Genomic DNA, 24,825 nt, shown 5'->3' with positions numbered 1-24,825 from the left:
ATATATATATACATATATGTATATGTTGTGGATAGCTGTTGTTGTTAAGTGCCGTTGAGTCTGTCCCGACTCATAGTGATCTTGTATAGGTTTCCAAGGCTGTAATCTTTGTGGGAACAGAAAACCTCATCTTTCTCCCAAGGAGCAACTGGTAGATTCAATTTGCTGACCATGTGGTTAACAACCCAATACATAACCCACTACTCCACCAGGGCTCCTTAGGAAACACTTTGGGACAGTTCTATTCACTATGAGTCAGAACTGACTTGACCTCACACAACAAAAACAACTTATGTATATAAATGTGTGTGTATATACATGTATATACATGCATATATATGGAAGCTTCAAAAAGTTTTTGGAAAAATTCCATTATCTTTCAATTCTATTTTCCTACATTGTTGCTACCATTGTGTCAATCCATCTCATTGAGGGTCTTCTTTTTTTGCTGAGTCTCTACATTATCAAGCATAATGTCCTTCTCCAGTGATTGGTCCCTCCTGATCACATGTCCAAAATATGTGAGATGAAGTGTCACCATCCTCACGTCTAAGAAGCAAACTAGTAATACTTCTTCCAAGACAGGTCTGTTTGTTCTTCTAGCAGTCCATGGCATACTCAGTATTCTTCACCAACACCATAATTCAAACCCATCAATTGCTCTTGGACTTTCCTTATTCATTGCCCAGATTTTGCATGCATATGACATGATTGACAATACCATGGCTTGGGTCAGGTACACCTTAGTCTTCAAAGTGACATCTTTGCTCTTTTTAACTCTTAAATCTTTAGCAACAGATTCAGCAATGCAATACATCATTTAATTTCTTGACATTGCTTCTATGAGAATTGATTGTGGACTGTAGAAGCATGAAATCCTTGACAACTTCATTCTATTCTCTGTTTATCATGATGTTGTTTACTGGTCCAGTTGTGAGGATTTTTGTTTTCTTTATGTTGAAGTGTAATCCATACTGAAGACTGTAATTTTTTTATCTTCATCAGTGAGTGCTTCAAGTTCAGCAAGCAAGGTTGTATTTATCTGCATATTATAGGTTGTCAATGAGTCTTCCTCCGATCCTGATGCTTCATATTGTGTAGCTTCTCAGATGATTTTCTCAGTATATAGATTGAATAAGTATGATGATACACCCCTGACATGTACCTTTCCTGTTTTAAATCATACACTATTCTCTTTTTCTGTTCAGACAGCTGCCTCTTATACACAGGATCCCCATGAGTGCAATGAATATTCTGGAATCCCCATTCTTCACAATGCTATCCATAGTTTATTTTGATCCTCACAGTCAAATGCCTTTACATAATCAATAAAACACAAGTAAAAACTTTCTGGTATTCTCTGTTTTCAGCCAATATCCATCTGATGTCAGCAGTGATATTCCTTGTTCCAAGTTCTCTACTGGCTTGAAATTGACAGGAATTGCGATGTATTGTTGCCAACTATTTTGAATTATCTTCAACAAAATTTTACTTGCAGGTAATATTAATGATACTGCTCAATAATATGCATTTTCTGTTAGATCACCTTTCTTTGGAATGAGTAACAATATAGATCTCTTCCCGTTCATATGTCTAGGTAGCTGTCTTCCAAATGTCTTAGCGTAGACTAGCGAGCACTTCCACCACTGCATTCGTTTGCTGAAACCTTTTAATTCATATTTTGCCAAATCCTGGAGTCTTGCTTTTCACCAGTACATTCAGTACAATTTGGACTTGTTTTATTACTATCAGTTATTGATCATATACTGCCTCCTAAAATGGTTGGATTTCAACTAATTCTTTTGACTCTGTGTATTCCTTGCATTTACTTTTGACATTTCCTGCTGGTGTTCAATATTTGTCCCATAGAATGTTTCAGTATTGCAAGTTGAGGGAGGCCTGAATTTTTTCTTCAGTTCTTTCGACTTGAGAAATGCCTAGTGTGTTCTTCCCTTTTGGTTTTCTAAGTCCATGTCTTTACACATTGCATAATACTTTATTTAATCATCTCAAGGCATCCTTTGGAAATTTTTGTTCAGCTTTTTTGCTTTACCAATTCTTCCATTAACTTTACTTCTCTATGTTCTAGAGCAAACTTCAGAGTCTCCTCTGACTTTAACTTTGTTTTTTTCTTTCTTTCCTGTCTTTTAAATTGCTTTTTTTTGCTATCTTCATGTCTAATGAGCTTGATGCCGTCTCACAACTCCTTTGGTATTCTTTCATTAGTGTTCAATGCATCAAATATGTTCTTGAGAGGGTCTCTGAATTCAGGTGGGATATAGTCAAGGTGGAATCCTGGTGTGGTGTTGTAGGATAAGCACTCTACCACAAGGTTGGTTGTACCACAAAATTCATGGTTCAAATCCATCAACTACTCCTCAGAAACCTTATGCATTCCTCGGAAACCTTATGAACCAGGTCTGACTTGACAATATTTAACAACAACATACTCAAGTTTGTTATTTTGGCTCTCCTGGACTTTTAAAAATTGTTTCTTCAGCTTCAACTTGAATTTGCATATGAGTAACTGATAGCCTTTCCTGCAGTTGGCTCTGGACCTTGTTCTGACTGATGGTATCAAGTGTCTTCATATTCTCTTTCCACAAATGGATATGGAATTGATTTGATATCTGTATATTTCATCTGGCAGTTTCCATGTGTGTAGTGTCTATTTATGTTATTGAAAAATTGCATTTTCAGTGAATAAGTCATTAGTCTGGCAAAATTATATATTGGGATCTCTGGTGTCATTTCTAACACCAAGGCCGTATTTTCCAATTGCCAATGTTTCCTTTTTGTTTCCAACTTTCACATTCCCATCACCTGTAACTATCAATGCATTGTGATTGTATGTTTGATCAATTATAAACTGTGGAAATTGGTAAAAATCTTTAATTTTTTTGTCTTTAGCTTTAGTGGTTGGTGTGTAAATTTGAATAATAGCCATATTAAATGATTGTCCTTGTAATCCAAACCAACTCACGCTCGTTGAGTTGATTCTAACTCATAACAAGATTTTCCATCGCTATAGGAGTAGAGAAACTCATCTTTCTCCTGTGGAATGACTGCTGGGTTTGAACCACTGAATCTGTGGTTAGCAGTCTAGTGCTTAGTCTTTCTTGTAGGTGTATGGGTACTATCCTATCACTGACAACATTGCACTTCAGGATAGATCTTTATTTATTTATTTATTTTCTGATGAATACAATATTATTCTCTCTTCGATTTGTCATTTCCCAGTTGATTAAATCATACGACTAGTTCAAAATGGCTAATATCAGTCCGTTTCAACTCACTAATGCCTAGAATATGTATCTTTATGTGTTTCATTTCATTTTTGACAACTTCCAGTTTTCCTGGATTCATAGTTTGTACAATCCATGCTCCAATAATTAATGGATGTTTTCAGCTGTTTCTTTTCATTTTGAGTTGTGCTTCATCAACAACTGAAGATCCTAAAAGCTTTGTTCCATCCATGACATTAAGGTTGACTTCTCTTTGAAGGGGTAGCTCTTCCATAGTCATATTTTGAGTGTCTTTCAACCTGAAAGCTCATCTCCTAGCTCTGCTGCTATCCATAAAGTTTCTAATTTTTAAGAAGTAGACCACTTTTTCCTTCATCCTAGTCTATCTTATTCTGAAAGCTTTGCTAAAACCTGTCCATCATGGGAGATATACCTGCTGGTATTTGTATACTGGTGGTATAGCTTCCAGATCATTGCAATATGGAAGCCACCATAATACAATGAACTGACACATAAGCAGTGGCTATATCTACATATGAGTGATGCAAATAGCTAAAGAATTAGAAGCTAACTGAAAGGTTAGAGGTTTGCATCTGCTCAGAGGCTCCTCAGAAGAAAGGCTTAGTGAACTCCTTTGAAAAATCATTCTTTGTAAACCTCATGAATCCCACTTCTACTTAGATACATATGTTTGGGTGTTTCATGAATTGATGAGTTGAAATCTATTGAATTGCAACTGTATATATATATACACACACAGGGCTTATTAAATAGTTTATTTTGTAGTTGTTAAGTGCCATCAAGTCGGTTCTGACTCATAGTAATTCTGTATAGTGTTTTGGAGGAGCAGCTGGTCAGTTTGAACTGACACCCTTATGGTTCAAAGTCCAGTGCTGATCCTACTGTGCCACACCGGGAGTCCACTGTTAAATATTAGACTATAATACAAGTTATCATAGCTAATTCAGTGAACATGTTCTCTGAATGAACACTAGATTTATGTTCAAACTTTAGCAAACATAGATTTGTAATGCCATTTGTTCTTTTAGGGTAAAATGCATACAGATTAACACATTCAAATACACATATATTCATATATGCCCAAGGGTAGGCAGTTATGCATTACTTAAGGCAGACCAGGATATTAAGAAAAGTACATGAGCATAATGCTCTTCAATAAAAATAAGCATTTGAAAGAAAAATATACTACTTTCATGCCTTAGGCTGCTTTGGGTAAGGAAACAAATACAAATGACAACAAATTGCATTTATTTAGCACCCATTGCAGAAACCAGCACCAGGGATCTTTGCAGCAGACTAGTTTGTATTAAATAAAAGTTGCTCTGTGGATTATATAGATTTATGTAAATATCAGAAGAAACTTCTAAAATGCTGCTTTTAATAACGGAGCTTGTCTCTAGGCTACTGTTTTAGAACTGTCTTCTGCTAGGGAAAAGAAATGGTAGTGGAGGAGATTTCTTGTAGATAGATTTCAAATTAATTATGAGTTGAGGACCATGAAACTAGGAGCTTTCTCATATTCCCTATTGGAGGGACACAGCTGGGACATGGGAGGAGATTTATTAGCTAGTTGATCATATTGTGAGGGGCTAGGAGGGTTTTGGATTTCCAAGAGACCCAAGTTTCTTTGCCCCAAAGTTAGTCTCTGTGTTTTATATTTGGTAGCAAAATATGAGAGCTGTGTGCTGTGGAAGACACACAATTTCCTGTCCATCTGTGCTGTGCTGCCAATCACCACCTACAGCTCAGAGCACGTCAACCTCAAAGACAGATAGTTCTTCATCTGAGAAAGGCTGTTGCTGCACAATGGTATGTGGTTATTTGAATAAGCACAGGGTAATAACATTTTAATTGGGAAAAGGGGCCAAGGACTCAGTTTTATAGAGTTAAGAGGTAGAGAACAGAAGAGAACTCGCTGGGATTCCCAAGTAATTTAACCAGCAATTACATCTAATGTATAGAGCTGTTGGAATTGCCTATGAATCACCCAGCAGAGTTTCCTATTCTTAGTGAGACTATGTGCGTGTTTGGATACTGATGACTCATTCCAGAAGGGAATGAGTGTGTTGAGTCTTCCAGTTGAACTCAAGGAGATGATATGATTTAGGTAGAATAAGGAGGACCTTAGAAGAATTGATGCTTTTGAGTTATGATGTTGGAGGAAAATATTGAAAGTGCCATGGGCTGCCAAAAGAACCAATAGATCCATTTTGGAAGAAGTGCAGCCAGAGTGCTCCTTGGAGGCCAAGATGGCCAAACTTTGTCTCTCATACTTTGGACATATTGTCAGGAGGGACCAGTCGCTGGAGAAGGACATCATGTTTGGTAAGGTGGAGGGTCAGAGAAAAAGACGAAGACCCCCAACGAGATGGATTAACCAAGTGGTAGCATTGAAGGACTCAAGCGTGGCAACAATAGTGATGTTGGCCCAGGATCGGGCAGTTTTTTGTTCTGCTGTGCATAAGGTCGCTATGAGTCAGTACTGACTCAATGGCACCTAACAACAACAACAAATAATTGAGGTATAGGAGTTCTGGTAGCATAGTGGTCACTAGTCAGACTGCTAACCTCAAGGTCAGCAGTTTGAAACTACTAGTGGTTCCATGGGAGAAAGGTGAGACTTGCTGCTCCCATAAAGATTTACAGCCTTGGAAACCCTATACAGGGTCACTATAGATCGGAACCGACTTGACAGCATGTAACAACAATAATAATTAAGTATAGTAATTTATGGTAAGGAATGGTGCTTCAGAATATGCACTGGACTTCAAGGTAGGTTTGAACTGCAAGATCAACAGTTCTAATTCACCATTTGCTCCTCGGAAACCCTACACTGGGTTGTTATGACTTGGAACGGACTCAACAACACTTAACAACAACTATTTATGGTAAACTCAAGAAACAATGGAGCTCTCATACTGGAGTTAATGAGGGGGCTTCAAAAAACTTCATCAGTTTTTAAAACTATTTTTTCCACAAACTTATTGAGGTCCCTCATAATAGCATGGGTTTGAGTCAAGACAAATTTCTGTTCTTGGACTCTATGGGCTGCCTTTATTAATCTAAAGGGCTATCAGATTTGTTTCATTTTCATCCCTCCCTCATATCTCTATGATACCACTCAAATTACAGAGTACTCAGGAATTTTGCATTCTAGTTTAACGAAGAAAAGATCTCTCTTCTTACAGGCCACTACTCCTAATGGGTTTACTGTACTGTGGTGACTTGTGGTTGCTGTGAAGCTGGAAGCTATGCCACCAGTATTTTAAATATAAACAGCATCACACATACTGGACAGGTGTCATCGGAGCTTCCAGACTAAGACAGACTAGGAAGAAGGAAAGGCAGATGACTGCTGAATGGTTAGCCACCAAAAACTTTATGAAGAGCAGCAGAAAATTGTCAGATATAGTGCCTGAAGATAAGTTCTTTAGGTTGTTGTTGTTGTTTTTAAGTGCTGTCGAGTTGGATCTGACCCATAGCAACCCTATACAGGGTTTCCTAGGAGTTACTGGTGAGCTGAACCACCAATCTTGCAGCAGTTCAAACGGCTTTGCAGTCTGGCGCATTAACCCACAGTGCCACACCAGGACTCGTCTTTAGGTTGGAAGGCAGTAAAAATTGGACTAGGGAAGTATTCAAAGTAGAGTTGATCAGAATGATGTGAATGGAGCATAGCTTTCAGAAACTTTATTTGCTTATGAGGCACCACTCAAAATGAGAAGAAATCACTGTAAGCATTCATTAATAATCAGAATATGAAATGTACAAAGTCTGAATCTAGGAAAATTGAAAGCTGTCAAAAATGAAGTAAATGCATAAAGATTGATCTCTTAGGTATTAGTGAGCTGAAGTTGACTGGTATTGGCCATTTTGAATCAAACAATCATATGATTTATTAATCATATAATTCATGAATCATATGAATGACAAATTAAAGAGGAATGGCTTCACATTCATAATTAAAAATAATATTTCAAGATCTATCTTGAAGTACAGTGCTTGTTATCTATGATAGGATAATATCCATATGCCTATAAAGTAAAAGTTCAAGCCATATTCAGAAAAGGATGTGGATTCAGAAGAGGAATATCATTGCTGATGCTAGATGGATCTTAGCTGAAAGCAGAGACTATCAAAAAGATGACCAGGACTCCTAGAAAGATGTTTAGTTGTGCTTTATTAACTATGTAAAGACTTTTGACTGTGTGGACTATGACAAACTATGGATAACATTGTGAAGAATGGGTATTGCAGACATGTCACTGTGGATTTGAGGAACCTGCACATAGACCAAGAAGGAGTTATTCAAATAGAACAAGGGATTCTGAATGGTTTTAAATCAGGAAAGGTGTGTGTCAGGGTTATATCCTTTAATCATACTTATTCAGTCTAGCGTAAGGAGCTTTGGTAGCATAGTGGTTACAAATAGGGCTGCTAACCTCAAGGTCAGTAGTTTGAAGCTACCAGCCATTCCGCAGGAGAAAGATGAGGCTTTCTGCTCCCGTAAAGATTTATAGCCTCGGAAACCCTGTATAGGGTCACTATGAGTCAGAACCGACTCCACAGTACTTAACAACATTCAATCTATATGCCAAACAAATTAACAGAGAATCTGGATTATATGAAGAAGAATGTGGCATCAGTATTGGAGGAAGACTCATTAAGAACCTGTGATATGCAAATGATACAACCTTACCTGCTGGGAGGGAAGAGTACTTAACATAGTTACTGATTAAGATCAAAGACTACAAACTTTATATGATTTCACCTCAATGTAAACAAAATAAAGATACAACTGGACTGATAAAGAGCATCATGATAAGTGGAGAAAAGACTGAAGTTGTCAAAGACTTCATTTTTGCATCTACAATCAACACTAATGGAAACAGCAGTCAAAAAAAAAAAAAAATCTAAAGGCAAATTGCATTAAGCAAATCTGCTGAATAATAATTCTTTAAAGTGTTCAAGAGCAAAGATGCCAGTTTGAGGACTAAGGTGCTTCTGACCCAAGCCATGATATTTTCAATAAGAAAATATGCATGTGAAAGTTGGATAATGAATAAAGAAGATAAAAAAAACAATCAATGCATTTGAATTATGGTGTTGGAGAAGGATTTTAGTAGTACCATGGACTTCCAGAAAAACAAGCAAATCTGTGTTGGAAGAAGTACAGCTAGAATGCTCCTTAGAAGCCAAGATGGGGAGACTTTGTTTCTCATATTTCGGGTCATTAGGAGGGACTAATCTTTGGAGAAAGACATTATGCTTGGAAAAGGGATGTTCAGTGAAAAAGTGGAAGACTCCCAATGAGATGGATTGACACAGTTGCAGCATCAATGGGCTCAAATGTAGCAAAGATTGTGAGAATGGCACAGGATTAGGAAATGTTTTATTCTGTCATGCATAGGTTCACTATGAGTTGGAAATGACTGGATGGCATCTAACAACAACAGCAACACAAGGAACTTCAGTTACTACAACTATTATTTGAATCTATACACCAACCACTAAAAGCATTGATGATGAAATTGAAGCATTCTACTAATTTCTTCAACCTCATGTTGATCAAGAGGCATTGATAATTATTGGTGATTACAATGTGAATCTTGGAAACAAAGAGGAACTATGTGTAATAAAACAACTATTTTACATTTTATAAACAACATAAAAGGTAATTATATACCTGGATCTCACCAGCTGTAATACATACAAATCAAATTGACTACATCTGTGGGATGGAATGGTAGAAAAGCTCCATATCATCAGCCAAAACAAGGCCAGGGGCTGACCATGAAACAGATGATCAGTTGCTCATATGCCAGTTCAGGCTGGAACTGAAGAAAATTAAGCAAATCTAAGAAAGCCAAAAGATTACCTTGAACATTGTTGTTGTTAAGTGTCATCAAGTCAGTTCCAACTCTTAGCGACCCTGTTTAGGGTCTCCAAGGAGCAACTGTTGGGTTTGAACCACCAATCTTATGGTTCCAAGTGACATTGCACTCAAGCACACACATTGAACATATCCCACTTGAATTAAGAGACCGCCTCAAGAACAGATGTGATGCATTTGTCAATAATGACTGAAGAACAGTAGCATTGTAGAATATCAAGAACATCATACAGGAAGAAAGCAAAAAGTCATTAAAAAGAGAGGAAAGAAAGAAAAGATAAAAATGTTTGTAAGAAGAGATTCTAAAACTTGTTCTTGAGTGAAGAAAAGCTAAAGTGAAAAGAAGACATGAGGAAATGAAGGAGTGGAACAGAAAATTTCAGCTTGAGAAGACCAAGTCAAATATCATGAACTGTGCAAAGACCTGGCGTTAGCACCAAAAGGGAAGAACACGCTCAGCATTTCTCAAGCTGAAAGAACTGAAGAAAAAAATTCAAATTTTGACTTGCAATATTGAAGGATCTACAGGTAAAATATTGAACGATGCAGTAAACCTAAAAAGAAGATGGAAAGTACACATATCAAAAGGAAATGGTCAATTTTCAACCATTTAAAAAGGTAGCATAAATATGATCTAGAACCAAAGATACTGAAGGAGGAAGTCCAAGTTGCACTGAAGGCACTGGCACAAAACATGGCTCCAGGAATTGATGGAATATAAATAGAAAATTTTCAACAAACTGATGTAGTAGTAGTGGTGCTAGTTCATCTATGGCAAGAAATTATGACTATAGCTATCTGGCCAACTGGTTAGTAGAGATTCATTTTGGTGCCCATTCCAAAGAGAGGTGACCAAATGGAATACAGAAATCATTGAACAATAGCATTAATATCACATACAAGTAAACAAGATGTGGGCATAGAAACATTTTCATCTTGATTTTGGCTAAGGTCCAGTCCTGATTGCTCCCCCACTATAAAATGAAACACTAGAGTACCCAAATCTGGAATTTGTGGCCCTTGATTGACATAGTAGAGGCTCAGAACGGATGAAGCTCAAAGAATGTTAGTCCTCTGGATCTTTTCTGCACCTCAAGACCAACTGGAAGGACTTCAAGGAGAGCACCTGGGGAACTTTTGTGTTGCTTCTGCATTGGGGGCTTAGTAGACTATGGTCTGATTTTTGCTTGAGAAATCTAACTGGGAAAGTGAATAGCGCCCACAGTGCTGAATATGAGTTTCAGGTTCTCACTGAATTCTCATCAATGATGGATTACAGATGTGCATTTCCAGGAAACAGTGATGGGTAGGGGCACAGAGCACACCTGCTTGGGTTTAGGGTCAACTTGCAGACTTTTCTAAGAGGGCTCCTAGAGGGGAATGGAAACCATAAAGAGAGTGTGTGTAGAGGAGAACTGCAGAGACCCAGGGGTTGAGGGTGGAAAGACTGGCCAGTGGGGGAAGGCATCATGGTGGCAGGTGAGTGATAGAGTTAAGGCTCTAAAAAAACACACACAAAGGCATCCCTGAGAGAGAGCGCTGCAAAATCATAGCCCGAAATTACAAATCCAGATGAATATTAATTAGGTAGTAGTGATTGGACACTATACTTTGGTGGCCCACCTGAAACAATTGTCAGTGAATTCATCAGCCTTACAAGTTGTCCCATCATGCAGAGAAGTTACTAGCTCTCCTTTGTGGAGAAAGGTAAATTTATGTAAAAAATTAATGTTCAGAGAATATCCTGGGTTTTATCTAATTTCAGCCTAGCATCACATATTATCTTCATTTGCCAATGAAGACAGAGCTTAAAGATCATAAAGGTAACATTAAGACTGCAAGCTAGGCTTAATTGTTTCGTAGATTCTATCTGCTGATAATGAAGTGACCCAATGTAGAACAGAATAAACACTGTTTATAGACATTATATCCTAAGCTGAGGAAATAACAACCTGGAATTGTTCTCCTGAAATCACATATTGTTATGCATACATACTAAAAAGATAAATAAAGCAATTGTTTATAAAAAATAGCAAAAGATAGATGCTTCTGCTGTTGTGAGGTGTTTCTGAGTTGATTCTGCTTCATAGTGACCCCACGTGACAGACTAGAACTGCCCCATAGGAATTGCTAGGAAGAAGCCGTGTTGGCACCATGATTCAGCACTTGGCTGCGACCTCATAGTTCGGGGGTTTGAGCCCACCAGTCACTCTGCAGGAGGAGGCAGTAAAGGTCACAGCCTTAGAAGCTTATGAGCAGCACTGCTCTGTCCTACAGGGTCTCTACGAGTTGGAATCGACTTGACGCCATAAGCGTCTAATCACTACACAAGCAGGTTTCCAGATCTTTCTCCTGACGAGCCACAGGGTATGTCCAAACCACCAATTATTCTGTTGACAGTCGAGAACGTACTCACTGTAGTACCAGGTCTAATTAAATGATTGATAGATGGGCTGGATCAAAAAGATTGCACTTCAGTGAAAAGAAGGAAAAGATGAAAAAGAGGAGGTGATGTGTGTTGCCAAGAGTCCTGGTGTGGTTCTGTGGGATAATGAATTGGACTTCTAGGTCAATTTGAACCACAAGGTCAGTGGTTCAAATTTACCAACTGCTCCTTGGAAAGCCTATACAGAATTGCTATGGGTTGGAACCGACTCGATGGCACTCAACAATAACAACAATATCTGTGTTGCAAGAAGTACAGCCAGATGCTCCTTAGAAGCCAGGATGGCAACACTTTGTCTCTCATACTTCAGCCATGTTATCAGGAGGGGCTAGTTGCTGGGGAAGAACATCATGCTTGGTCAGGTGGAGGGTCAGTGAAAAAGAGGATGATCCCCAATGAGATGAACTGCCACAGTGGCAGCAGCAAAAGGCTCAGTTTACCAACCACTGAGAGACTGGTACAGGACCAGGCAGTGTTTCATTCTGCTGTACATAGGGTCGCTATGAGTCTGAACCAACTTGAAGGCATCGAATAATGACAATCAGTTGGTCAAACTATCATTGGTGCACATTCTTCCTATTGATCAGTGATGTAACTGTTTTAAGTGTTGTTACAGGAGTAAAATATAGACATAGAGACTCAAGTTTTAAGACAGGGTCACATATTTATTTTGTGAAAAATGGGGATTCTTGTGGCACATGTAAATCACATGACCTCCTCCATTTGACAGCTCAGTCTCTTAGACATTTTGATTTCCTTTTAGGTGTAATAAACAAGTCGCTCTTGACACTCTCAGCAGTCGCTAATTGGTCCACTTTAAAACGAAGCTCCGCTCTGTTCCTCTGGCTGGATCTCTATTTCAAATGCATTAGTATTCATTTTAAAATGCTTCATCATGTAAAATTCTATTTCAAACTCAATAATTTAGCTGGGAAAGTTTCTAGTTGATGAAATGTCAAAATCAAAAAGAGTGTTTAATTAGTTAAGTACCTTAAGTTTTTGACAAATACTAAGTGGACTTGTTGAATACTTGTTGAAAGAACTCAGAGTTTTATTTAAATTAGAAATAGAGGAGACTGACCTTAGTTAGTATATAGAGTCTTGGTGTGGCGTTGTAGGCAAGCACTGGACTGCAAGGTCAGTTTGAATCATAAGATCAGCAGTTAAAACTCACCAGCCACTCCTCAGAAACTGTATACAGGGTCACTATGAATTAGAACTGATTGAATGGCACTTAACAACAACACCACCAACAAGTACATGAAGGGAATTCCAAGAGTTCATGAAAAAAAAATCCATAGTCTTTTAATTCCATTTTCCCATGAATTTTTTAAAGCCTCTTCATATAACCCTCTGGCACATGGCAGCAAAAGACAGATGCTACTGCTAAATTTGGAAGACAGCTAGCTACATAGCCAACTGACTGGAAAAGATCCATATTTGTGCCCATTCCAAAAAGAAGTGACCCAACAGAATGTGGAAATCATCAGACAATATCATTAATACCACATGCAAGTAAAAATTTGCTAAAGATAATTTAAAAATGCTTATGACAGTACATTGACAGGGAACTGCCATAAATTCAACTTAGATGAGGATGAGGATGAGGATGAGGATGAGGAACAAGGGATATCATTGCTGACATCAGATGGATCTTGACTGAAAGCAGAGAACACTAGAAAAATGCTTACCTGCAGCTTTATTGACTATGCATAGGGTTCTGACTGTGTGAATCAGGACAAGTTATGGATAACATTGCAGAGAATGAGTATTCTAGAATACTTAACTGTGTTGATGAGGAACCTGTACCTAGACCAAGAGGCAGTCATTTGAACAGAACAAGGAGACACTGAATGGTTTAAAATCAGGAAAGATGTGTGCCAAGGTTGTATTCTTCATGATACTTATTGAATCTGTATGCTGAGCAAATAATCTGAGAAACTGGATTATATGAGGAAGAACATGGCATCAGGATTGAAGGAAGAGTCATGATCAGCCTATGATATGCAAATGATATAACCTTGGTTGCTGAAAATGAAAAGGATTAAAACACTTACGGATCAAAGGCCATAACCTTCACTATGGGTTGTACCTTAATGTGGCGCTGTAGGATTAGCCCTGGTCTGTGAACCACAAAGATGGCAGTCCAAACCCACCAGTTGATTCTTGGAAACCCTATATAGTTTCCAAGAGTCTGAACTGACTTGATGGCACTTAAAAACAACAGACCAATAAATAGCATCATGATAAATGGAAAATGGATTGAAATTGTCCAAGACTTCGTTTTGCTTGGATCGATAATCTACCTTAATGGAAGCAGCAGTCAACATATCAAATGGCATATTGCATTAGACAAATTTGCTGCACAGGACCTCTTTAAAGCGTTCAAGAGCAAAAATATTAGTTTGAGGCCTAATGAGCACCAGACCCAAGCCATGGTATTTTCAATAGCCTCAGATGCATGTGAAAGTTGGACGATGAATAAAGAAGACCACAGAAGAATTGTTGCATTTGAGTTATGATGTTGCAGAAGAATATTAAGAATACCATAAACTGTCAGAAGAACAAACAAATCTGTGTAGGAAGAAGTACAACCAGAATGCTCCTTAGAAGCCAATATGACCAGACTTTGTCTCTCATACTTCAAATATATTATCAGGAGAGACCAGTCCCTGGAGAAGGATATCATGCTTGGTAAAGTGGAGGACCAGCCAAAAAATGGAGTGAGACCCCCAATAAATTGGATTGACAGGGTGGGAGCAGCAGTGGGCTCAAGGGTAGCAATGTTTGTGAGGTTGGTACAGGACCAGGTAGAGTTTCAGTCTGTTGTGTGTAAGGTGGCTATGAGTCGGAACTGAGTCCACAGCGTTTAACAATTGTTGTTGTTGTGAAATGCTGTCGAGTCAGTTCTGCCCATAGAGACCCTGTATAGGGTTTCTGAGGAGCAGCTGGTGAACTTGAATCACTGACTTTTCAGTTCAAATGGCTTTGCAGTTTGACGCATTAACCCACAGTGCCCCACCAGGACTCCTACATCCATTTAAACAAAATCATCAGTAAAAGATGATGGTCTTGCTTTTCATCTAAAAATATCTGAGACCTATTTGTCCAACTCAGAGCTCCCTTCACATAGCCAGGTCCCTGCTTTCTGTGGTTTTGTTTTATTATTATTCAGAAACCTAAAATTAATTCTCTTACAAACTTCATTATTCAAATTCCCCTTAACCAGGTTTCTTTCTCTGCAACCCAGATCCTGGTTCCTAGAATGTTCACCTAGCCTCCAGTTTCCCAGCCTAGAAGGCTAGTAGCCATACTCCAGGGGAGTCATGAAATCAAGAACAAAAACATTTTTTAAGTCTTCAAGGAGAGAGCTTATGATGCTAGAATAACGGAATATTTATATTAACTCAAACTCTACCTTGTACTGTTTTCTGCACTGAACAAGCTGCCCCCACCAACTGCTCATCTTTTAGTCCTGTGAGAACAGTTCTTCCCAAGTGAAGAGTGCCTTATTTCGCTGTGTTTTTTGACAGCACAGTAAATTTAGGAACTGATGGACTCCATCCTATATAAAAGAGCAGATTTATAACAGCCAGAACCCTACAAACTGTGCTTTCTGCTTGCCAGGAAAACAAGGTTTGTGTATAGTTCTGCTGAGCCCGCCTCTTCCCACAGAACAGCACCTAGAGGAGGTGATAGAATGCAGGGACATGTGGCATTATGCTTGGAATGTGTCTCTGCCTAATTGGCCTGAATTTATGAGTGCATAATAGCCCTCTGTACTCATTTCTCAAACCAGGCAGTGTTATAAAACAAGTCAGACTAATACTCAGGCTGCTTTGTTTTATGGGGGTCTTTACAGCCTGCGCATGTAGCCCCCAAATGCATGCGAAATGCACAGATGTTTGCATTCATTTAGACTTCTCAGGGCTGCATCAACAGTATGAGTGCAGTTTGGACAACATCATTAGGAATTACACTTGGACTCTTTATCCTCACTTTATTATGACGCTCAAAGGAAATGTGTTTCTTCTCACTTCCAATTCATTTTAGAAGTTAAGAATCAAGTTAGCTAATAGGTGACTACCTCTCCTATTCCAAGCTCTTTTCCCAAATCATTATTGTATTTGCTTTCACATTCTGGTCTCTGGGTTTCTCTACTGTTTTGTATTTTAAATAGCTAATCAACTCCAGGAGCAGAACATTATTGCTGTTCAGGGCCTGCTGATTTTTTTTTCTTGCGGTCTGGTTACTTGAATTAATGCTATCATATTTTGGATGCCATTACATTATGCTTGAATAATCTTTTCTCTGCCACAGGAACAGCAGAGAACAGTTTACAAGCAATATTGTACTTTCCTGATTCAATAAGTGGATAATATGTTCCAGTGAGCAAACTTGCATGGCTTTCTTATTATAGAAATAAATGAAATAAGACACTCACCTGGCTTTTCAAAACTCTACGAGGAGGTGTGTTTAGTGTTGTGTTATTTTAAAGACATTAAGGTAAAGAAGTAAAAACTCTGAAAAATAATGCAGAAGACCCAATGACAGCTAGGCTTCAGTTAATAAATTATAAAAGACAAAAAAACAACAAAATGTCAGTTACTGTTGAGTCAATTTCAACTCATGGCAACCACATGGGTGTCAGCATAGGACTGTACCCTGTAGGATTTTCAATGGCTCAGTTTTCAGAAGCAGATTGTCTTTCTTCCACGGTGCCCCTGGGTGGACTTGAACCTGCCACAGCTGAGTGCATTAATTATTTTCATCACCCAGACGCTCTTCAGTTAGTAAACAATTTGGTTATTAGGCTTTGCAATTTTCCAAGATGCTCACATTAGATTTCTCAATTCACCAACATTCCATAAGCCAGAACGTTTCAAAGCCCTTATGAAATGATCGTTCTCACCTAAATCATTTCCCAGCCAGTTTTTCCCAACATTTCTTCTGTAGCACATCAGGGGACTTGGAGTATCACCAAACCTAAGATTAATTCTATATTTTAATGACTCCTATTCTACCCACTCATTGACCCAGTGATGAATTTAGCTAAAACTGACACATGCAATTGCATTCCTATCAGTCATTGACCACATTTAAAATGGCTTAAGTCAGACTTTCTCAGCCTCATTACTCTTGTTGTTGTTGTTGTTTGCCATCGAGTCGGTTCCGACCCATAGCGACCCTGTACAGGGTTTCCGAGGGTGTAAATCTTTACGGGAGTAGAAAGCCTCATCTTTCTCCCACGGAGCGGCTGGTAGTTTCAAACCGCTGACCTTATGGTTCGCAGCCCGATTCGTAACCACTACGCTACCAGAGCTCCTTGTTGTTAGTTGCCATCAAATTGGCTACAATTTATGGCAATCTATTTTTTTTTCTTTTAACTTTTTATTGTGAATTGAGTGAAGGTTTATAGATAAGGTCATCAATTTCACAGTCAACAAATCATATACTTTGCTTCATCTCAGTGATTGCAATCCCCTCCATACCCAAACATCTCACTTTTTCCAGTGGTTCTTATTTCCATTACATCCCACCTTCCCACCCATTCTCACGTTTTCCTTAGAAGAATGTTACCCTTTTGATTTTGAATGATTGACCGTTCCATGGTAAGCATGCTTTATTAGTGTTGTTGTTGTTCCCTATAAACCTATCTACTGCTTGACTGAAATTCGGGCTACAAGGGTGAATTCCTTTCCACATATGAAGGGTGGTTTAATCTCTTTCTGACCAGTAAATCCAATCTTTTTTTTTTTTTTTTTTAAATCAAATAATGTTGAGTTTTGTTTCACATTTTCTCTCACTCTATCTGGGACCCTCTAATGTGATTCCTTTCAGAGAAGTTGGTAGTGGTATCCAGGCATCATCTAGTTTTTCTGATCTCAGAGTTATGAAGACAGCTGTTCACATGTTCCATTAGTACATTGGACTAATTGATTCTAAGCCTCTTAAACTCTTAATCTCTTTGCTTTTTTCTGCACACGGAGAGACCAATAGCTGCACGTTAAATGGCCACCCATGATTTTTCAAGATCCCAGATGCTACTCATGAAGGTAGAATTTAGAACAATACCTTGTAGACTATATTATGCCAATTGACTATGATGTCCCCTGAGACTATGGCCCTGAGTTCCCAGGCCCAGGATCTCATTGCCTTAAGATGTTTTATAAAATCTAAGAAGTTTTCATCGTTTTGCCCACTGTATGCTCCACCACATTCAGAGTTGTGTTTGAAGAAAAGTTAGATACTCATGTACAAATATCCTATTTCAAACTCTTATATATTTGCAGGTTATATGAATATATATATATATATATATCACTCTTCCTCCCTTACCCATTAAGCCTATATCTCAATCCATAAATGTACGCACCAAGCACTGTTAATCCAAAGTTGTATATATATCACTATTTACCTCTATCCCTTTGAGCCCTTGCATACCTCCCTGTGTCTTCACCTATCTTCATCATTGTTCTGCCACCCTCCCTCTCCTTTCATATTGTCCTCTCCCTTCTTACATATTGCCCTCCCTGTTGTCTGAGCTAACATGTGTCTACTCTTTCTAGCCAGTGAATGCCTCTCCCTTTTTTCCCACTCTTGATAACCTTGGTAACCATCAAAGAATGTTTATTTTGATTCAATAGTGAGTAGTTGTTATCATGATTAATTGCGATCAGAAACCCTGTACAGGGTCATAATGAATTGGAACTGACTCCGCGGCACATAACAACAACAACAACAACAACAAGAAAGTCAAAGTTTGATCTTGAATACATCTCACCAGGATTTAGAGACCATCTCAAGAATAGATTTAAAACTCTGACTAGTAATGGTAGACTAGAAGAAGAGTTGTGGGAAAACATTAAGGCCATGATACATGAAGAAGGAGAAAGACCCCTAAAAAAGACTGGAAAGAAGACAAGACCTAAATAGATAGTAGAAAATACTTTGAAAACAGGTTTCTATAGCCTGATAATTTGTTGTAGGAGCTGTCTTATGCACTGTAGGATGTTTAGCAACTAGATTTCTAGCATTTTGATACTCCCCAGTGTGACAATCAGAAATGCTTCTAGACATAGCCCAATGTCTGCTGGAGACAAAAATTGTTCTTTATTAAGATCACTGCCTTCAATAAAATCAGTTAATTGTAGTGATTGAAACGAACAGGAAGGATCACCAGCTGAAAAACATGGTCTTGGTGACAGAAATAATGTTGGAGATTGCATGATATAATTTTGAAAGACCAATGACTTATTCACTGAAAATATCTTTTTTAACAACATAAATAACAAGTGCACAGCTGGGTTTCATCAGATAGACAACGCAGGAATAAAATTGACTACATCTGTGGGAAGAGACAATGGTGAAGCGCAATATCAACTAAAACAAGGCCAGAGGCCCACTGTGGAACAGACCATCAATTGCTCATATGCAAGCTCAGGCTGAAGAAAATGAAAACAAGTACATGAGAGTCAAAATATGACTTTGAGAATATCCTCCTCCCCCCGAATTTAGAGACCATCTCAAGAACAGATTTGATGCATTAGGCACTAATTACTGAAGACCAGAAGAGTTGTGGGATGAAGTTATGGCGATATTATGGTGTTGAGAATATTATGATTTCATTCAGTTTGTACAGTAACATTGTGGCTAGCCCAGGAGTAGAATTCAGAACTTTGAACAATCCCTCTATGAGGCTTTGTCTCTTTCTATCAATAAATACTTCGATTGTGTTTCACACTATAATTGTACCAGATCCAAACTAACTGTCAGATTTTCATGTCCCTACATAATCTGGTAAGAAGCTCTGGTAGCATAGTGGTTATGAATCGGGCTGTGAACCTTAGGGTCAGCAGTTCGAAACTACCAGCTGTTCTGCTAGAGAAAGATGAGGCTTTCTGCTCCCGTAAAGATTTACAGCCTTGGAAACCCTGTACAGGGTCGCTATGAGTCAAAGCCGACTCCACGGCACATAACAACCACCGCCATGTAATCTGGTACCTTGTTTGCTTTCTGAAAATATTTCTATTTTATCCAGGTATTCTCTCCTGCAGTCATACCTCGCTGCTTTGCACATATCTGCATGTCTTATCTTGATTATACCAATTATTTACCAGGAAAGTCCTCTCATTTCTCTCTACCATACAGGCTATGGTCTCCCTTCTCTTGAGATATAGTTGTACCTACTGATCTCTCTGTCTTGAGTTTCTACAGGATGGATTTTGAATATTACCTATGTTATCTCATAGCTGCAAACTTTCATAGTTTTCTCATTTAAATTTCTTAATCTTATCTTCTTAGAATATGTACTCCTTGAAGGTAGGGATTTTTCTGGTAGTTTCAGAGGCGAATAGCCTCATGTTATTTTAAGCAAAAGAATGCATTTTAAACCTATCCTTTAGTAGTATTTTCAGTTTCCTCGATGCAAGAGCCTTCCCATGGAGCTATGGGGCTTCACTGGTTTGCGATTCTGATGCTCTTCCCTTTCTTCATTTCACTGCATTACAGCTGACATGGCATATAGATTAGTTTAAAGTTAAGATTAATTTTGTTTTGAGAACTTTGCAGCACCCCTTGAGTACAATGGATTTCTTCATGTCAATGCAAAGCTTGACTAGAAAAACATTCTTAAAATTACTGGTGGATTTACTGTGATTCAGTGAAATCAGCCAGTGACCATTAAGCTAATTGGTTCTGGTATGTTCACATAGTGCCACTTGTAAGGGACAGAAGGTTAGCACTCAGGAGGACAAGGTGTCTGTGGATAAATGATGGTTTGAGACTCCTGAGAAAAGCTAGACAGAGATTTTAAAATGTCAAGGCATCTTAGGAAAGTAAGGCAACACTATCTTACCAATATTTTAGTGAAAGACCAATGGATGCGTTTTGGAAGAAGTACAGCCAGAGTGCTCCTTGGAGGCCAGGATGGCTAAACTTTGTCTCTCATACTTTGGACATATTGTAAGGAGGGACCAGTCACTGGAGAAGGATATCATATTTGGTAAGGTGGAGGGTCAGAGAAAAAAGAGGAAGGCTCCCAATGAGATGGATTGGCCAAGTGGCAGCATCGATGGGCTCAAACGTGGCAACGATAGTGAGGTTGGCCCAGGATTGGGCAGTGTTTCATTTTGCTGTGCATAAGGTCGCTATGAGTCGGTACCTACTCGATGGCACCTAACAACAGCAACAATGATCATTATGGAGCCATGGTGAAGCCCTGTGGGTTAATGTGTCAGACTTCAAAACCGTTTTAACTACAAGGTCGGTGGTTCAAGCTCACCAGTCCCTCCTTGGAAACCTTATACAGGGTCGCTATGGCTTGGAACCGACTCAACGCCACTTAACAACAACAACAACAATGATCATTATGTATTTGACACTGCAATATTTGGGAAACATCCTTTGTCAACTTCTGAACAAAATCTTTTCTGTGTTCTATTGCTTGCCCTGAATTTGACTTGTTGTTAGGTGACCTCAAGTAGTTTCAGACTCATAGCACAATGGAAAAAACACTGTTTGGTCCTGGGTTAGCCTTACAATTGTTGCTGTTTGAGCCCACTGTTTTCTCAGCTCATCTTGTGGAGAGACTTCTTTTTTTTTGCTGACCTTCCACTTTACCAAGCATTATGTCCTTCTCCACAGACTGGACCATCCTCATGTCTAGTATGATAAATAAAGTCTCTGGCAGTCCAGGGTAGATTCAATATTCTTTGTTAAATTCAAATGCATTGATTCTTCTCTGGTCTTCCTTGTTCGTTGTCCAACTTTCACATGTATATGAGGCAATTGAAAATACCATGACTTGGGTCAGGCTCAGGGGGCAAAATCATACTGGATTTGCATTGATTAATTGATGTTTATAAAGAATCACCTGTTTTATTCCCCTCTAATGAGGACTCCTGGTGTGGCATTGTAGGATCAGCAATGGACTAGAACCACAAGGTGAGTGGTTCAAGCCCATCAGCTGCTCCTAGGAAATCCTGAACAGGGTTGCTATAAGAGGGAATTGACTCAATGGTACTTCACTACCATGACATCATGATATGGCACTGTAGAATAAGCACTGGACTACTAACTACAAGGTTGAGTCTTCAAACCCACCATTTGCTCCTTGGAAACCCTATATTGGGTTGCTTTGATTCTTAACCGACTCAACAGCACTTAATAATATTTTCATGGTGAAAAGAGCCTGGTGGTGCTGTAGGGAAAACACTGGACTGCTAACTACAAGGTCAGCAGTTCAAACCCACCAGCCACTTTTCAGGAGAAAGATCAGGCTTTCTATTCTCATGAAGACTTAACAGCCTCAGAAACCCTTTATGGGGTCTCCATAAGTCAGAATAGACTCAATGGCAGTGGGTGTTTTGTCTTAATGTGATGTATTGTAATCGACTCCACGGTACTTAGCAACAAAAACATCATGATAAGTGTGACTTTTATTATGCTCAAAGAGTTTTTAGAATCCTAACATATCAAAATTGGACTCCTGGTGTGGTGCTGTAGAGTCAGCACTAGACTACAACCACAGATCGACAGTTCAAACCCACCTGCAACTTCTTGCAAACTCTATCTGGGTCTCCATGAGTCGGAAGGGACTCAAAGGCACTTAATAACAAATCAGTATTACTTTTCTTTACTGTCTTTCTCAACTCATTCAAGAAGGCTGAGTCACTAATTTATTCATTGTCCTAAATGTTAATTAATGTAAATTTTAAGTCTATAACCTATCCCATTATTTGCGAAGATCCTTTTTCCTATCCTGATGATTGACTCCTAATCCCACGACTTTTGATAACTCCACTTGAACTTTTTAACATTAGTCCCCATGCACTATTGCCATAGGCAAACGTTCACATCCTTTATTTAACTTTATTCCTTTTGTGATTTTCTTTCAAAATAGTTACACAGAAAAATAAAATCATGTTGATTTTTGCACCTTGAATGGTCTCCAATTTTTACTGCTTTCTCTGTTGGTTATTGTTTTGACCACAGTGAATGCAATCTCAGAATAATTATGATGTTTGGAGGCTGTAATGTTGCGGTTGGTACTATTTATTGAAGACATTTTCCTCCTAGGTGTGGCAGTGAGGTAACACTCTGGTTGGTCTACATTTGCTGCAGTCAGCTGAAATCATTATTTGTATGGCTGTGACTTTGCTTAGACATTCCTGTACAATGGTGCATTTTGTATCTGTGCCATATTCTACATTCTTTCAACCTTATTTGACCTTCATTGCATTGATTCCTAGCTGTTTCTACAATTTATCAACATAGTATGATATTATAACCCCATCTTTTGCAGCTTTTTGAAATTCTTCCCAGCCATGAAAAGGCTGCACATTTTAATGGCTACATTAAAGGAGTCTTTGAATAAAAACGACACTGAGCAGGTTCTGTTTAGTTATAACTCATTTCAGTTCAACATCATGTGGCTCAGAATTGTACCTTAATTTAAAATACTTTCATTATGAGTCCTCTTTAGCTTTAGTTATTTATTTTACTTTACTTTGTACTTGAGTATGTCACGTGTAACTTACATTCTTCTTATATGTCGATTAAAATTAGGGTTTGAAACAATGAACTGTGCAGAAAGGCAAGATTTCTTCTGACACACTGCTGGAATGTCTGGTGGAGAACGAATTGCCTGCTTCCTGCAGTAATTGAAGTCTCTGGGTGGTAAAAAAGGTTAAACATTCTACCTCTAACTGAAAATTTGGGGGTTCAAATCATCTCAGAGATGCCTCGAAAGACAGACCTGGTGGTCTGTTTCAGAAAGGTCATAACCTTGAGCATCCTAGGGAATGCAGTTAACTTTTCACCTGCATGGTCACCGTGAGTTGGAATCAACTTCACAGCAATGACCACCACCAACGACTGGTGTCATTTTAAGAGTTCCGGTCTTAATGTGCTTCCTCAGTAGCTAACTGATGCTGGCAATTCCATTGCTGCGATTTGGAATTATATTTTAGTTTAGGTTTTGATTCTTATTTAAAGCTCATCACCCCTGCAAGGGTTAGTGTTCGTGCATTTTCAGACAATCACAAGTAAGAGTCAACTAAGGTAGCAGAGTCTTGCTCTAAAGAAGTTTTTGGCAGAAGGCAAGATCACCAGGGTAAATGGTACTTGACAAAGAAGATGAGGTGTAAGGAGGACAAAAGAAGGGATTTCTTGGGTCTTCGAAGGCACACATCAGCAAAATGTCTTCTTGGTGGCAGGGTACCATTTTGATATTATAGTATTTGTGGTGGCTTGCATGCTGGGATGAGGCTGGAAGATCTGGTCTTGATATTTCAAATACCAGCAAGGTCATCTATGGTGGACACATTTCAGCAGAACTTCAAGACTAAGACAGACTAGCAAGGAGGACCTGGTGATATACTTTCAAAAATAAATCAATGAGAATCCTAAGGATCCCCATAGGATGTTGTCTGATGGAGCTCTGGGAGATGAGCCCTCTAGGGTGGCTATAGCAGTGGACTTGAGCACGCCAATGTTTGTGAAGATAGGCAGGATGACGTCATGGGCTTCATTATGTTGTGCAGGACGTCACCTAGAGTTGACTCTGTGGCACATAACAACAACAACGCTGTTTTTTTTAATTTTAAACTATCTGAGTTTCCTGCTTGACTTTTATTTATACTCTGATCAAGCAGCAGGGGTGGGTACACTGTCCTTGGCAGAAAGTTATTACAGAAACACGACGTTTTAAAAACAAGGACATGTTCAATTTCTGTATTAAAAGTCAAAGACAACAATCTTAAACATTGAAGAATTTGGTTCGTACCAGCTGGGTGTTTTAAGAAAGCAGAGTTGTGTGATTTTGCCAAAACTTCAGATTGTAGTATCAAAATCAAAGTCCCAAATGAATCAAGTCATATTTGTAACAGGCACTAACTTTGGGAAGAAATCATAGTGATGAAACAAATACTTTTCCACATGTGTGGGGTAGGAAGGGACCCACTAAAGTCAGCCTGAATGTGAAATGTGCTTAGGATTGAGACTCTTCTAATATTAGCTATAATTGGGTACAGTTGTATGAAGTTTCCTGACTGCTTAAGGGTGTAATGTCTAATACTCATATATTGTTGCCTAGTACCCCTCCTCCTCAGTTTCTAGTTTAAACCAAATGGCCGCCACTCGTCTGTCAGTTTGTTGTACTGTGGTGGCTTGTGAGTTGCTGTGTTTCTGAAAGCTATGCCACTGGTATTTTAAATACC

This window comes from Chrysochloris asiatica, unplaced genomic scaffold, assembly GCF_000296735.1.
Source record: "Chrysochloris asiatica unplaced genomic scaffold, ChrAsi1.0 scaffold00021, whole genome shotgun sequence".
Classification (NCBI taxonomy): domain Eukaryota; kingdom Metazoa; phylum Chordata; class Mammalia; order Afrosoricida; family Chrysochloridae; genus Chrysochloris; species Chrysochloris asiatica.
The sequence above is the reverse complement of the archived record's forward strand: the minus strand, read 5'-3'. Positions refer to the sequence as shown.